Source organism: Manis pentadactyla, chromosome Y (genome assembly GCF_030020395.1).
Source record: "Manis pentadactyla isolate mManPen7 chromosome Y, mManPen7.hap1, whole genome shotgun sequence".
Classification (NCBI taxonomy): domain Eukaryota; kingdom Metazoa; phylum Chordata; class Mammalia; order Pholidota; family Manidae; genus Manis; species Manis pentadactyla.
The window spans coordinates 3,271,200-3,284,355 of NC_080039.1; the positions used below are offsets into that span (position 1 = coordinate 3,271,200).

At 39.4% G+C, this 13,156-nt stretch overlaps 1 pseudogene; it reads left to right on the forward strand.

Moving 5' to 3' along the window:
- LOC130682182 (putative bifunctional UDP-N-acetylglucosamine transferase and deubiquitinase ALG13) overlaps positions 1–13,156 on the forward strand; it is a 126,003-nt pseudogene that overhangs the window by 39,005 nt on the left and 73,842 nt on the right.

The window sequence follows — 13,156 nt, forward strand, 5'->3', positions numbered from 1 at the left end:
AACTCATTCTATGAAGCCAACATCACCATCACCCTAATACCAAAACCAAGTGGGATTCATCCCAGGGATGCAAGGATGGTACAACATTCAAAAATTCATCAACATCATCCGCGACATTAACAAAAAGGACAAAATACATGATCATCTCCATAGATACTGAAAAAGCATTCGACAAAATTCAACATCTATTAGTGATAAAAACTCTCCACAAAATGGGTATAGAGGGCAAGTACTTCAACATAATAAAGGCCATATATGATAAACCCAAAGCCAACATCATGCTGAACAGCGAGACGCTGAAAGCTTTTCCTGTGATATCGAGAACAAGACACGGATGCCCACTCTCCCTACTGTTATTCAACATTGTACTGGAGGTCCTATCTATGGCAATTAGACAAAACAAAGAAAGTTTTCCAAAAAATACAAGAGGAGTGAATACTCCCAAACTCATTCTATGTAGCCAATATCACCCTAATACCCAAACCAAGTGGGGTTCTTCCCAGGGATGCAAGGATAGAAACCAGATTGGTAAAGAAGAAGTTAAACTGTCACTATTTGCAGATGACATGATATTGTACATAAAAATCCCTAAAGACTCCACTTCAAAACTACTAGAACTGATGCTGGAATAGAGCAAAGTTGCAGGATACAAAGTTAACACACAGAAATCTGTGGCTTTCCTATACACTAACAATAAACTAATAGAAAGAGAAATTAGGAAGACAATTCCATTCACAATAGCATCAAATAGAATAAAATACCTAGGAATATACCTAACCAAGGAAGTGAAAGACCTATACCATGAAATCTATAATACACTCTTAAGAGAAATTAAAGAAGACACTAAAAAATAGAAACTCATTGCATGCTCCTGGCAAGGAAGAATTAACATTGTCAAAATTGCCATCCTGCCCAAAACAATATACAGATTCAATGCAATCCCTATCAAATTACCAACAGCATTCTTCAATGAACTTGAACAAATAGTTCAAAAATTCACATGGAACCACCAAAGACCCCAAATAGCTAAAGCAATCCTGAGGAGGAAGAATAAAGTGGGGCGGGAGAACCCACTCCCCAACTTCAAGCTCTACTACAAAGCCACAATAATCAAGACATTTTGATACTGGCACAAGAACAGAGTCACAGACCAATGGAACAGAATAGAGACTCCAAACATTAACCCAAACATATATGGTCAATTAATATTTGATAAAGGATCCATGGACATACAATGGGGAAATTACAGTCTCTTCAGCAGGTGGTGCTGGCAAAACTGGACAGCTACATGTAGGAGAATGAAACTGGACCATTGTGTAACCCGATACACAAAAGTAAATTCAAAGTGGATCAAAGTCTTGAATGTAAGTCATGAAACCATAAAACTCTTAGAAAAAAAACACAGGCAAAAATCTCTTACACATAAACATGAGTGACCTGTTTTTGAACATATTTCCATGGGAAAGGGGAACAAAATTAAAAATGAACAAGTGGTACTATATGAAGCCAAAAATATTCTGTACAGCAAATGACACCATCAATAGAACAAAAACGTATCCTACAGTATGGGAGAATGTATTTATAAATGACATATCCGATAAGGGCTTGACATCCAAAATATATAAAGCGCTAACACGCCTCAAGAAACAAAAAGCAAATCATCCAATTAAAACATGGGCAGAGGAGCTGAACAGTTTTCCTAAGAAGAAATTCAGATGGGCAACAGACACATGAAAAGATGATACACATCACTAATTATCAGAGAAATGCAAATTAAAACCACAATGAGATATCACCCCACACCAGTAAGAATGGCTACCATCCAAAAGACAAACAACAACAATGTTGGTGAGGTTGTGGAGAAAGGGGAACCCTCCTACACTGTTGGTGGGAATGTAAATTATTTCAACCATTGTGGAAACCAGTATGGAGGTTCCTCAAAATGCTCAAAATAGAAATGACCCAGGAATTTACCATAAGAATGCAGCACTCCAGTTTGAAAAAGACAAATGCACCCCTATGTTTATTGCTGCACTATATACAATAGCCAAGATATGGAAGCAACCTAAATTTCCATCAGTAGACGAATGGAGGAAGAAGAGGTGGTACATATACAAAATGGCATATTACTCAGCCATAATAAAAAAACATATCCTACCATTTGCAACAGCATGGATGGAGCTAGAGGTATTATGCTCTGTGAAATAAGCCAGGCAGAGAAAGACAAATACCAAATGATTTCACTCATATGTGGAGTATAAGAACAAATGAAAACTGAAGGAACAAAACAGCAGCAGAATCACAGAACCCAAGAAGGGACTAACAGTTACCAAAGGCAAAGGGACTGGGGAGGATGGTTGGGAAGGGAGGGATAAAGTTGGGGGAAAATAAAGGGGCATTACAATTAGCATGTATAGTGTGGGTCGGCACAGGGATTGCTGTGAAACATAGAGAAGACAAGTAGGGATTTTACGGCATCTTACTACACTGATGGACTGTGAGTGTGAAGGGGTATTTGTGGGGACCTTGGTGAACGGAGGAGCCTAGTAAACATAATGTTCTTCATGTAATTGTACATTAATGGTACCAAAATTAAAAAAAAATAGTTGTGCAGCCAGGGAAGGGGACAACGATAAGTTTCAGGGAAAGAACTGCCCAAACTAAACCTCATCATAATCTCATTAAAATAAAATTTACATTGTAGAAAAGAAAAGAAGAGACACGACAAAGGAAGAGGGCTTTGAGTTTCTTGGGTGGCAAATTGTTGGAAGGTAAAAAAATGGGAGAAATGGATCCTAAGTGTTAATTAGTAAAGTTTGCTATGTAGATATGTAGATTACTATGGTATTCCTATGTAGAATTATCTCTGGTGGTTATCTTCTTCCTTCCTGGTAGAGTGGAGGGTACACCTTTATGATTAATTCTAAGCAAATAAAGGTAAGCAGAGTGTTTTTCTCATGTATCTGCTTTTTCCCAATAGCCTTCAGCTTAAAACAATCCTTATCTCAAAGCACCATATTTTGGGGTGGGGTATTTTGTTACCCTTTAAAATTAAACCATTTTCTTTATGGTTCTCCCAAAATTGACTCATAATTTTGTAGTATTATTTTAATCCAATATTTGAGTTGTGTAACCAAGAAATTATTATTTTGGTGTCCCTGAAACATTTGTGAAGAGGGGGAGGAAAGGGAGAGGCAAGTTTTGGCAACTTTTCAAGAACATAATGGACCCACAAAGCAGAGATTAAAAACAAATGTTTTACAACATGCAACTTTCTGCCTGGTTATCTGATTCTATAGTGGTTTGTGTCTTTTATTGGATTTTGAAAGAGCCCTGGAAATGTTGCCTCAGTTCACTGGTATGCTCTGAACGTTATCTAAGTGATATTGTTAGGCAGAAAGACAGAAATGAGCAGGATGCAAAGGAGAAATGGCCCCCCAAAGATGATGCAGGGAGTTGATCAAATAGAACCAGAAAGAAAAAAGGACTCAGAGAGTTAATCAGATGAAGCCATAGGGTCCAAGAGTGACTCAGAAAATGTCCAGGGTCCCCCCAGATAAGAAACATCAGAAGCACAGACACAGCACAGCCCCCATTTCGCCAATCAGAACAACCTTAGAGAGCCAACAGCTCTCAAGGAAGGACCTCTCTGCCCTGCCAAAACCACATAAAAGAAGCCTCAGAATGAGCATCCTGGCCTGTCTCACCATAGGCAGGCCTGCTCTGTTACTCTATTCAGAGTGCACTGAAACTTTGCTTTCTTAACTTTGGTCTCTCATCTCACTATATCTGATTTCCCAGCGACACCAAGCTGAGTTCTTTCCTTCCTAACAAAATCGTTTCAGAACCCTGAACCCCAAGTCTATTCTTTGAAGTTCCAATCCCTTGAAGTACTTGGTATGGTTCTTTTCTATGAGGTTCTGAAACTGTTCTTTGTTGAAGATACAAATTCTAGTAGTTTATGGTAGAAGCATCAGGTAAGTTTTAGAGTAAACAATAACATTAACAGATTTAATGGCTGTAGTTAATTTATTACTATTTCCAATGCTATTTTAATAGAAGTTAAATTCAGTATTGGAGTACAGTATATAACAGTTTCTTAAGAGTTTTGATGAGGTGAGGGTTACCCCTGAAGGCAAAACAGTATTACATCTGAAGGACAGGGAGGGCACTGACAAGTCATCAGGGACTTCCCATAAAGCATATAATTTCTGAAATGTTTATGTAATAATATTTTATCAAAATAAACTTAATTTAGGGGAGGTTGAATGTCTCTTGATCTGATAGCTCTTCCCATGCAACTTGATAATAGTAATACATTAAACAAACATAATTCTTTCCCAATATCTCTCTTTATAAGGATAGCAAATCTCAGTGATTCCAGAGGCCCTCTGAGAAGTATTCATGGTTTTATGTATAAAATTTCATTTTAGGTATAAAGTATACCCTGAAATTTTTATTTGTTCTAAATTTAGGAACTGATTTAGGGAAGGCAAAATCAAGAGTTTCCAGAGATTTGAGCACTTTATTAGACAGGCTCATGAGTGAAAAACCAATTTAATCAAAGCACAGCAGTCCCCCTTACTGGTGGGGGATTCCTAAACCTCAAGTGGGTGCCAGAAACTCTCGACAGTACTAAACCCTATATATACTGTTTCTTCCTGTATTTACATATCCATGATAAAGTTTAACTTATAAATTATTCATAGTACAGATTAAGAATAATTAACAATTACAGCAATATACTGTAATAAAATTATGTGAATGTGGTCCCTCTCACAATATCTTACTGTACTGTACTCACCCTTCTTGCAATAAGTGAGATGATAAAATTCCTACATGATGAGATGAAGTGACGAGAACAATGTAGGCATAATGCACATATTAATAAACTTCTGTTTGCTTTTCTCTTGTTGATCTGTCTTTTGCCAGTCTAAATTTGCAAGGTTCCAGGAGGAGAACCTAGAAAGATAAAGGGACAAAAAGATTTTTTCCTCTATGTTTTACTAATCAATATTTTTATTTCAACGGTATTTTAAAAGTTCAGGCTAGGTTACCTAGTTTCTTAAAGATATGTCAGCAGGATAATCTGCTTCTGGACTATAGTAAACAGTGGGTAACAAACTATAGAAAGTGAAACCATGGATTAGATGGGGATTACTGTACAAATAAAGATTTGAAAAGAAACAGAATAAAACACTATTGTAAGTGAAGAGCCTCTGTGCTCTGGGGTTTTTTCCCCTTAAATTATTAAAGACATGATAAAGGCAACTTTTTAATTTTAATTTTTTATTGAAGTATAGTTGATATTCAATATTATATTGGTTTCAAGTATAAAACTCAGTGATTCAATAGTTACACACATTAAATCCTCACCCCAACTAATGCAGTTATTAACATTGAAAGATGTTACAGAACCACTGACTACATTCTCCATGCTGCACTTCCATCCCCATGACCAACATATTACAACTGAGATTTGGTGCCCCCTTATCCCCCTTGTAAGATAAATTTTAGCGGAAGTAAGCAGGCAGAGAGAGGCAACAAAGGGCCAGGTACTTTATTTGAATGCCCTGGGGCGAGGTTCCGTGCCCTTCCTGTCACAGGCCAGGGAAGTCACACCTGGTCAGGGAGGTGGGGGCTTATAAGGGATTAGGAGGGGGAGGAGTGGGCAAACTATCCTAGGGGGTGTGGAGAGGTATGATTGGCTAAAGGTGACATAATAGACAACTAGAAACTTTTTTCCTTCCCAGAGGGAGGAGGCTAACATCCCGGTCTTAGTTGGCACTTCAGAAGGATGGAATTCAGGAAGTGCTGTCCCCTTTCCATATAATGCACAGACCTTGGGGTCTGGTCTGTTCTCCCCCTATGGCATCTCCCTGTTCTGTTTGCATGTCCTTCTTTTTCCTTCCTCCAGCCTAACACCCTCACCCTACCCACTTACCCCAACCCCTCTCCCATGATAACCACCAGCCACTTCTCAGTGTCTATAAGTCTACTACTGATATGTTCATTCTGTTTTGTTTGTATATTTAAAGGTAACTTAAATCATAGAAAATTAGTCTTGTAAGACATAGAATCTCCATCTAGGCAAGATTACACTTAAAGAATGACCTTTCATACTGTAGGAGGAAAAATTCATTACTAAATAAAGGAAACAAGACTTTTTAAACTGAGGGAGTACTGTAAACACTAATATATTTTATAGCTTTGTTTCAGCCTCAGGTATTATAAACCAAAGTAAATTAAATTCACTTTCTAAAATGTCCTTTTTCATACTCTCTCGTATTCTTTTAAAGGATCTGTGAGGTCAAAATGATTTTCATTATAATACTAAAATGTAATTTGTCTTTTCGACTCTCATCCTCTCATGAGCATACTGTATTTCCCAGAGGCTATGATAATGCAATAGATTAAATGTAGAAGAAGATAAAAGGATCCATTTCTCTTCTGTGAGCTCAGATAGTAAAGAGATTTGCAAAAAATGTGAAACAATGCTATTCTTTTCAGAGAAATTCTGGTTTAAATAATATAGTTGTTTTTCATAAAAATTAGGTCATTTAGATTAACATGCAATGTGTTCATCATTGCTACTTTCCAATGAATCAATATTTTTAAACTTTCTCATTTTTAATATCATATTGTAATTATCAATAGTTATAATTCACATTATAATCCACATAACCAAGAGCTCTTTGAGGTTCTCAACAATTTTTAAGAGTATAAAGGAGTCTGGAAACCAAAACTCTGCTTTAGAAAAAAAAAGTATTCTTTTTCCTTGAAAAACCAAAGTACATACACATATACTGTTGTACTTCTCTGTCACTGTTACTGCTTGAAGACCCTCAACCACCTATATTAATTCTCAATTTTAACCAATGTGACTAACTGTGGGTAAAATTGCAGGATTTCCAGAATCTCTCCCCTGGCTTTAGTGCATTTCCATATCAACAGGTGTTCCTAAGGGGTGGAGAGAGGTAATTCATCTCCATATTAATGGATATTTACGTGGGCAACCCAGGGCTTATCTGAACCTGAGAGGCTGGAGAGGACCGGTATTTGCTTGCTTCTGACGGAGCAGGAGAGAAACAACCCCTGAAAGCTGTTTGTAAACAATAAATAGGTTTTAAACTTTATTTCTCCCTTTGACTGATTTCGGTTTCAGCTAGGTATTTTGCCCCTGGATATCCTCTCCCCGGAGTTACACTAACCTTTATTATAAAAAGAAAAGTGCAGGGTAGACAATTGAGAACTGTCTGATTTACGCAAGCATTTTAACAGACTAGCAGAGCTTTAGAATGTACGTGACAGAATTTTCTATAGCTATCAAATCTTTTTCATAACTTCTTATAATGGTGAAAATGAACACATTCCTCAACTCCAAGATATAGCTTCTCTATAGCATTTCAAAGTATGAAGCAAAAGGATGTCAATTTAGCATTATGCTTTGTATAAACCAGTGTTTCAAAATTTTACTTATAAAGTAGCTGTGCAATGATTAACTATTAATTTACTCAGTTTAATGTCAGGTCACAACTTTTAGTTGCTTAAAGATTTTGGAAATTATTCTCAAGCTGGTATAATATAAAACAGTTGTTGTTGAAATAAAGTTTGTCAGAATACTGATTTAATGTAGTTGAAAACAAATTTCTATTTTTCATAATTATAAACATTTTCAAAGTGACATTAATTTATTTGATCAGTAAGCATGTATGAGTTTATTAAAAACACACAAGTAAAATAAAATGCATGCTTGTATTATATTTAACACTAATATAACAGAGAAAAGACTTGCTAACATTTTCCATTTTCCATTAATTATGTAATCTTGGATTCTTAAAACATTTGTGGATCAGCTTGTGCAAGATGTTTTAAGTTTGGCACATTTAAATTATAAGTTCAGTTTTCTTATTTTCTGGAAGTTGAAGCCTATTTGATATATATATATGTTTATTCACTCTATGAGCTAATTTAAACAGTGCTCTTTTAATGCTTTTCAGATATATGAAAAAATCTTACAGACACAAGAGGTAAAGGCCTTTCTGAGTTTCAGAATACTTTGGAATATTTGTTGTCTTTATAGTTTAATAAGTACTCGTGGTTTATTACTCTTATTGGGCAGAAAACTTAGAGTCAGACTTAAGAGTCAGACTTAAGGCAGAGTCAGACTTAACTCAGAGTCAGACTTAAGGCAGACTTAAGACGACCTCATCGCGTGCGTATCGGCGCACGCCAGTCGGCCAGTGAGTTGAGGAGGCGAGCAGGCGGGCAGCGGCGTTGTTCGCTGAGCTCGCCGCTTGTAGCTTGCCACCGCTAGCCTCGGTAACCTCGGCCTGATCGCAGCGCTCACTCTTTCTTCCTGTATATCATCAGGCAGGACAAAGCATAAATGTGGTTTAAAGGGAGATTTTAATCAGGAAAGAAAGAAGACATTAGAATGAAAAAGAGCACCTGATGATCTAATGCTGGGAGGAGAAGTATTGATAAATCACTTCTCCTGTACTTGGCTACCTGAGTGTAATTATCTGTGCTGTTTATTCAGGCTAATGTATAACTTTAAATTTCATCATACTTTAACATATCTTTACATTTTAAATGGTTCAATGGATGGGTTCAATGAATGATAGATGTAGGTTTCAGGCCTTAATGCCTCTTATTTTACACACAAAACTTGTTAATGGAGTTTGACTCTGCAGCTTCCCAGGGACCCCATAAGCACTCTGACTTCTTGAGAATCACATTTGTAAGAGACCATTGCCAATTACTTTGAAATGGCATTATTTTTGGATTGCAGTCAACAGACTTGAGGCAAAACCATCACTCAAATGTATATGGGCAAAACATGTTCACAAATAAAGAATCCCAAACCTCAGCATCATTGAAAAGATTTGTGGTATCCAACCAATTATGTGAACTCTTAGGATAGGGTATGAGGCTTCACTTTTCTTGCTTAACCACGACGTTTTAAGAGCTAAATTAAGTCTGTCAGTTCCCTCCTCCTTCTCCTCCTGGTGAGGCTGTCGTGACTTATACACGCAGAGGGTTATCATCAGTGGCCGGCTGGTGGGCCATAAATAGTCTTTGACTCCACCCTCCCCGCCCCAAAGATCTGATTTCCATCGCCCTATGGCGGCCGTGGCGGACTTCCGCCTCCCGCACCCCCCGCGGCCCCTGCGCTCCTGGATTCTGTACGTCATATCCGGTCGTTGCGGTTCGGGGAACGAGCCCGCGCGACGAAGTGTTTGTTACTGTAGGGACCATCAGCTTTGACGACCTCATCGCGTGCGTATCGGCGCACGCCAGTCGGCCAGTGAGTTGAGGAGGCGAGCAGGCGGGCAGCGGCGTTGTTCGCTGAGCTCGCCGCTTGTAGCTTGCCACCGCTAGCCTCGGTAACCTCGGCCTGATCGCAGCGCTCACTCAGGTGCCACCGCCCGCTTCGCTAGCTCCTCCCCGCGCCCGGCTGGGCCCTCTTGCGGCCCACCCGGCCCTCAGGGCCCTCTGCCTCCTCGGATCGCTCCCCCGCCCTTTTCTGGCGCCTTCTCCCTGCCCCTGGCTTTTTTCCTCAGATTCTCCGCCTCCGCCTCTCCGCCCAATAACTTCGCCCCTTCTTCCTGAGGGCCGGGGCTGCTCTCGCCGGCTCCACTGGCTCGGTTTGGGCCACGTGGGCAGCGGCCGCCTCCGCGCGCTCCGCTGGGCCTGCCAGGCCCGTCGTCTCCACTCAGCCCCGCCGTGCTGGAGCCGCGCCCGCGCCCGGCCGCCTGAGGCGCCCTCGCGGCAGGCGTTTTTGGGCGCTCGGTGAGTCCTGAGCGCGCCTTCTCCTCAGGGCTCATAGTTCACGCAGCCCCATCCGGGAGGCCGAGCGGGCCAATTTCTTGGTCTCCTCACTAGTTTTCGACACCCTTTTCAGAGTCCTTGCCTGATCTCATGCCCCTCGAGTGGCCAGTTCTTTCACGGCTTGGTCAGCCAGGTCGCTTACGTCCATTCCGGCCAAGTGAGCTAACTTGCTGGGCCCAGTACAGGGAAAAGTCGTTTTGGAAAACTTACTGAATTCGGTCATTCTTTTGGACAGCCCGTGCTCTGGCCTGAACACCGACCATAGGGTTTGTTGTTACTGCTGTTTTCACAGTGGCCTGTTGAAAAAGCCCGTTTTTTTTCTGTTTTCTCTGTTTAGATAATCAAGAGACTTGGTTGCAACTGGCTTGTCCTGCAAATAGGTAGAGGAAAGGTGGTACCTGAGCCATTCAGTACGGAGTCATTTACTCTGGATGTTTACAGGTACAAGAATTCCTTGACAGAAGACCTTGGGAAGGCAGATCTTGTTATTAGTCATGCAGGTCAAGTGTTTTAGAATCTCAAAGAGTTCGGTTTTGGTAGACAGTCACAAATCTGAACCTTTTGAGGTACAGTGAAATCACTACAGTAACTCACTGTAGCCCTTTTGAATGTAATGCTCAAATATAACAATTGAGAACATTTGTGGAGATAATTTATTTCTGGGTGACAGAAGGCTGAAAAAAATTAAATCACCAACCCAACTTTAAGAAACCCTTAACACAGGGGAAAAAATAATTTACCTGATAACACAAGCAAAGAGTTGTGAAACTTGAAATTACTGTTTGGGCTTAAGCAGGAGTGTTCAGCCAGCCAGTTGGTTGGATTGATCATGGAGAAATTAGCTTAGAAAGATTTTTTACATATTTGTTAAGATTGAGTGTGAAATGAATGCTTTCAAAAATGTTCTTTAACGATCACATACTGTGTAACTCATTGCTAGCTTCTTAGAGAACCATCCTGTTGTAGTTAGATTGCCAGTACCTTCAAAAGAACTGCTTTTGGGGAGGATCGCTGTTTTGACTGCTGGAAAAGTGAGGGAGTAAGTTTCTTGGTTTTTAAAAAGCCTAGTTTGAAGAGAGGTCTTTCAAAATAGACATTACTACTGGGTTTGGTGATTAGAAATGTATACGATACTAATAGATTTTGGTATGGTTTTGCATGATTTGTGTATATAACTTGTTGAATTCTCCCAAACAGTCCTATGAACTGTAGTGTGTGCATTTCACAGGAAGAAACTGAGACACAGAGGTTAAGTAACTTGTCTAGTCAGTAAATGGTAAACAGTCTGCTGCTAAGAGTTTGTTTTAACTACTACCCTAGCATCACCTAAAGATTTTGCCTAGTTACTTATCAGTCTCTTTGCTCCCACTTAAAATAGCTAAATGATTTTAGATTTCAAAGTTGAATTGACCCAAGTATTGTATATACGAACATTAGTGGAGATTTGTTCTTGACTATTTTTAGGGTGGTACCTCACAGGCAGAATCATAAAAAGTGTTAAAAATTTTTCTTTATTGGTGTGTCTTCCTATTGAACGCTTGCTATATATCTACTTGCGTTTGAATGGAAGTACATTCAGTTTCATGTACAGTGTGTTGAACCTGAGACTGATGTAGATTCAAGACTCATACTTAGGGCTTAGTACTAGAGGGCAGGTGGCAAAGCACTCAGTCATGGGTCATCAGTGGTAAAGAATGTTTTCCAAGTCAGTTTTATAACACTTCATTAGAGAGCAACTGATGATTACATTTTTGTCATTTTAAAGGTATATAATTAAAAGGCCGGGATTGTAGTGTTGTAAATGTTTTTTTTTTTTACTTTTTAATTTTGTTATCATCAATCTACAATTACATGAAGAACATTATGTTTACTAGGCTCTCCCCTACCCCAAGCCCCCTGCACAAACCCCCATTACAGCCACTGTCCATCAGCATAGTAACATGTTGTAGAATCACTACTTGTGTTCTCTGTGTTGTACAGCCCTCCCCTTTCCCCCACCCCCTACATTATACATGCTAATCATAATACCCCCTTTCTTCTTCCCTGACCTTATTCCTCCCTACCCTCCCATTCTCCCCAGTCTCTTTCCCTTTGCTAACTGTTAGTCCATTCATGGGTTCTGTGATTCTGCTGCTGTTTTGTTCCTTCAGGTATTCCTTTGTTCTTATACTCCACAGAGGAGTGAAATCATTTGGTATTTGTCTTTCTCTGCGTGGCTTATTTCACTGAGCATAATACCCTCTAGCTCCATCCATGTTGTTGCAATTGTAGGATTTGTTTTCTTCTTATGGCTGAATAATACTCAGTTGTGAATATGTACCACATCTTTATCCATTCATCTACTGATGGACACTTAGGTTGCTCCCATTTCTTGGCTATTGTAACTATTGCTGCGATAAACATAGGGGTGTGTCTGTCTTTTTCAAACAGGAGTGATGCATTCTTCAGGTAAAATCCTAGAATTGGAATTCCTGGGTCAAATGGTAAGTCTATTGAGCATTTTGAGGAGCCTCCATACAGCTTTCCACAATGGTTGAACTAACTTACATTCCCACCATCAGTGTAGGACAGTTCCCCGTTCTCCAGAACCTTGCCAACATTTGTTGTTGTTTGTCTTTGAGTTGGTAGCCATCCTTACTGGTGTGAGGTGATATCTCATTGTGGTTTTAATTTGCATTTCTCTGATAACTAGTGATGTGGAGCATCTTTCCATGTCTGTTGGCCATATGAATTTCTTCCTTGGAGAACTGTCTGGCTCAGCTCCTCTCCCCATTTTTTAATTGGATTATTTGCTTTTTGTTTATTGAGGTGCGTGAGCTCTATATATTTGGATATCAAGCCTTTATTGGATCTGTCATTTATGAATATATTCTCCCATACTGTAGGGTACCTTTTTGTTCTATTAATGGTGCCCTTGCTGTACAGAAGCTTTTCAGCTTCGTATAGTCCCACTTGTTCATTTGCTTTTTTTCCCCTTGCCCAGGGAGATATGTTCATGAAGAAGTCGCTAATGTTTATGTCCAAGGGATTTTTGCCTATATTTTTTTAAAGAGTTTTATGGTTTTGTGACTTACATTCAGGTCTCTGATCCATTTTGAATGTACTTTTGTGTATGGGGTTAGACAGTGATCCAGTTTCATTCTCTTACATGAAGCTGTCCAGTTTTGCCAGCACCATCTGTTGAAGAGACTGTCATTTCGCCATTATATGTCCATGCCTCATTTATTGAATATTAATTGACCATATTTGTTTGGGTTAATGTCTGGAGTCTGTAATCTGTTCTACTGGTCTATGGCTCTGTTCTTGTGCCTGTACCAAATTG